Below are 4219 nucleotides of genomic sequence, written 5' to 3'. Positions count from 1 at the left end.
TTTTAGCTCTGCCTGTCACAGAAGAATAGGTAGATAAATGGCATGCATTTCTAAAGAATATTCACAATACCAGCTGCCAAGAATGTCACTTCTAAACACAGCAGCTACTTTAGTGTAATGTTTCCCATGGAGACTTCTGAGGAATGGGACCTATTCTTAGGCTAGTAGGAGCCTCTGGTTACTAGGTGTACATTTCAAGCAAATGAGTGATACCTTCAGGGCACTGGAGATAGGTTTTTCTTTTATCTAAGAACCTTAGCTGTAGTCTATAAATACAAAAYCCTCACAGGGAGAGAAAACAAACGCCTGTTAGGGCTACATCTACTTTTACTGATAATTTACCATAGCAAGCCTGTGATGCTGAGCTGTAGCACTTTATCACATCTAAGTTTGGTCTTCAAAGGTGAATTTTTACAGTATCACTGTTACTGTCTGGTGTTGAGATTACTTTGGACTGTTATGATTATTCACTCAATCTGTTCTTTGTGGAGAGGGGTACTTGGGCTAGAAGCTAAGAAATATGGGCTTRCTCAGAGTTTACTGAGATCAGTGGAAAGCTCTGGGCTGATCTCAGTGTGTTTAGAAGCTGTGAAATGGTCAGCCCYGGCAGAAGTGTGAGGACTTCAAGCTGGTGTGGTGATAAGCTACATCTCTGCCTGGCAAYGTGAACTCTGATACTGGAGAGCTTCTGCTACCAAACCAGCCACTTGCTGTGTCTYTTTTCCCACTAAGATCTAGAGATGCAACTCCCTCCTGTCCCTGAACAGTTATAAGAAAGGAGAGGCAACCAYTTGCATCCAGTGGCAGATCCAAAGAGCTGCTAAGAATGAGGAAGGAAGTTAACTAGGCAATTAGACAAGGGAGTAGGAGATGTAGGAATCACTTGCCTGTTCATCCTTGGTAGGCTGCTGCTGTATTAAGTTTAGATCACAAGTATGCAGATTTATATGGACACCTACCTCTTAGATGATGTCTGACAGCTTTGCTACCTTTAGTCCCCAATGTGGTTGTGTGTCACGTTAAACCAATGCCATTGTGACTGGAGAATGCCCAAAATGTGAAACTACATTTATATCTTCCTGTTTGGCAAATGTGAATCAATTTGAATTTGAAGTCTGGGAAGACTTATGTGCATTTACTCTGACAGGTGACATACAGTGTTTCTTGAAATACATTTCAGGATGAACAAAATGTGTTTGGAAGAGAGTACATCACCATCTGGTTTGTTTTTTGGGTCTGATGCATATTCCAAATGGAAAGTAGATGGCGTCCTTCAGATCTGATGCCTTGATTGTAATCTCTCTRTAGCGAAGTGAGCTCTGAATTACTGGTCAACTTATGCTGAATTGCTCTCCCTTGACTTTACTTCCTCTACTCTAGCAAATGAGTAGGTGAGAAAATGAGTACTGGTGTGAAAGATCAGAGCCTGGAATAGCTGTAGGGGAAGGAATTTTAAATGATGCCACTGGCACTGTGCATTTACTGTTGGGTAATAATRGCTTTCTGAAAACCTATTTAACTCAGAAAGGCTCTCCCTTAATCTCCAAAACTTCTGCGGTTATGTTTGTGATGGCCTGGTTGCCTACATGCCTTCAGATCAGAGAGCTARAGGTGATTTCAGATTGATGTTACTCTCCTGACTGCTGCATAAGAATGCAATAGACTTATCTGTGGAGTGTGCATTTAGTTATTTTGCTGAGGTGGATTTAGGGCTCAATCCCACCTCAGCAAAGGAAAAAGGTTATTGTATCATAATATCCCTGCACACGAGGAAGATATTCTTCTGTTGGAGCAAGCTGCTTGCTTCRTGCATTTCTTTCAATATCCAGTGCGTGGAGCAGGATGTTTACAAGGCTTCAGCTAGGATATTGAAGCTGGTTTGTGTTTTGTTGCTGTGGGGAGTGATTGCTGCTGCTGCTATTCAGCTGTAGCTTTCCAAACCCAAGAATGAAGAAAGGAGATGGATACATGACACTGCTGAGATATAACCTAGTGTCAGGGAGCAGCAAGAGCTGCCTGCTCTGCAAGGGAAGGTGACCTGGGAGTCCAGTGCAATAACAAGGCAGGCTGGGACAGTGACCTGAGAAAAGTGAGCAGGGCAGGTGGGTGATGGTGGCCAGGTTCAACCAAGAGCCCAGATCACCAGGGAAGTCCGTGGTGATGAGACAGATCCAAGACTGAGCTGGGAAGTTGAGTCTGCAGGTCAGGGTAAAGATCAAAGGGGCATGTGGTCAAGCGCAGAAATGGTTGCAACAGCTCAAGTGGGGATCAAGAGTGACAACCTCAGCCTAAAAGCAGCTCCTAAGCAAAAGAGAGCAGAGCTCCTGCAAAGGCTTCTCCCAGACCTTTCTTCACAAGGGCTCATTCCAGGGAGCTGCCCTGGGGCAACCAGTGAAGGCCTAGAAGCTGAAGAGTGAACTCCAGGCCSTGACATCTCGTGGGGACAATTGGGCTGTCTGCTCTTGCATCCATCCCCAAAGGATGTACTTTTAAGCCCTTATTTGATGTCTGTGAGTTCCTTAACAGATCCGTTTACTGTTGTTATGTCTTTGCTTTCAGTTTACTTTCTTACAGTTCCCTGATGAATGTGGTAGCAGTAGCTGTAGCGCTTGTGGAGGTGATTTGATCATAGCTCCCAGCATTTTACCTTACTRCTGCGTGTCAGCACTGCTCACCCCTCGAAGAGCCACACCGTACTATTCTGTGTGACAGAGCACTGGAGGCTTTTTCTTGGAAACTAGTAGTCTTTGTGCCCTATGATTTAATTTGTTAAACATTAGTGGAAAACAATAGATTAAAGAAGGGAGTGAAATTCTGGTCACTTATTTCTCCACGTTTTCATGGTTAAAGGATGTGTCTTCTGATTTTTTTTTTTTTTTTAATACATTATGGCTTTTAAGCACATAAAAGAGTATTATGAGTAGTCTAGGCATTTATAGGCTGACCTAGAAGGGTGTAGCTTAGACTATCATTAGTATTCCATTTACTGGTTTTATTGCTTTTGAACAACTGTTGTATTTCAGTGGGCTTCCTTCAGAGTTTTTGAATAATTTATTGACTATAAAACTACCACTCCCCTCTTTCTGGCACATGCATTGCATACATCAAGTATTTTCAAAGAATTTTAAATTGTTAGAAAAGGAGACAGTTGTTTGCATATCAGAACTCAGCACTTTATTTCTCTTCAAGTTTTGCCTGGGCAATTACTGATCTTTACAGAAGTTGAAGCAATTATTTAAGGCTTGTCTTCTATTTCTAGCTGGCTGACTACTTACACAGCTTGTCTGTCTAGCTGTAGAAATTCGCCAAACCTAGGCAGTCTCCTGCTTTCACAGACTGCCAATCCTGTTATTCTTGTTATAAATACAATATTTATTGTTTATACATGGCTCACTTCTCTTTGGGATCATAGTGTGGATGAAACCACTAGGGAGAGCCTCTCAGAGCAAAAAGGTGACTGCTGTGTAGYAGAAAACAGTATGCTTCTTCCAGATTGCTAGGGAGCAAATTAGAGAAAATCAGAAGCATTTTTTTTCTCCAATTACACATACTTGTTTTTTGTGCGTATGTGCCTCCATAACAGCCAGTACATTAAGTGTTGATACCTCCTATACTCCTTTGCATTATTCAGAGTAAACATTGGAGATAAATGTCACTTAGCATCCATTTAGGAGSTGGGAGACATTATTGCAGTTGCTTCAGAGAGCACAACAGACATGTGGGTGCCGTTGGGGTCCCTCTCAGGTGTGTGGAGCTCGTTGTGAGCAGAGCCAGGCCTCTAGGAGAAGAAAAATGAAGGCACAGACATGGGGACATCCATCCTTTGGCCCTCTGTAGACTTGCCAGGGCATCTTTGTGGTGTGTCCTGGGCTTGGTGATGCTGGAACCGCTGCTCTTGACTTCCTGTCCTTCTGTCACTGCCGCGGTCTGTATCCTGGATCCTTCCCTCCTTTGTGCCTTTCTCCTTTTTCTTTCTYCATTCTTCCCTCAATGCTGCTTCATTGCCTCACCTCCCAAAAACTTAACTGCGTTACTGTCTTGGGTAAATATTTAAGAACATGGCCTCTTTGTGTGTATACTTAYAACTTCTACATACTAGTTACAGGGCCTGTTCTTTGGTTTTAGCCTTCTGTTATGTTATGATTTTATTCAAAGCACTTCATCAGAGATTTTTAGGAGTGAATTCTTTTCCCATTCCCTGTTTTACTGCAGGGGCAGA

This window comes from Rhea americana, unplaced genomic scaffold (assembly GCF_003343005.1).
Source record: "Rhea americana isolate MKP2758 unplaced genomic scaffold, rheAme1 scaffold_320, whole genome shotgun sequence".
NCBI lineage: Eukaryota > Metazoa > Chordata > Aves > Rheiformes > Rheidae > Rhea > Rhea americana.
The sequence above is the reverse complement of the archived record's forward strand: the minus strand, read 5'-3'. Positions refer to the sequence as shown.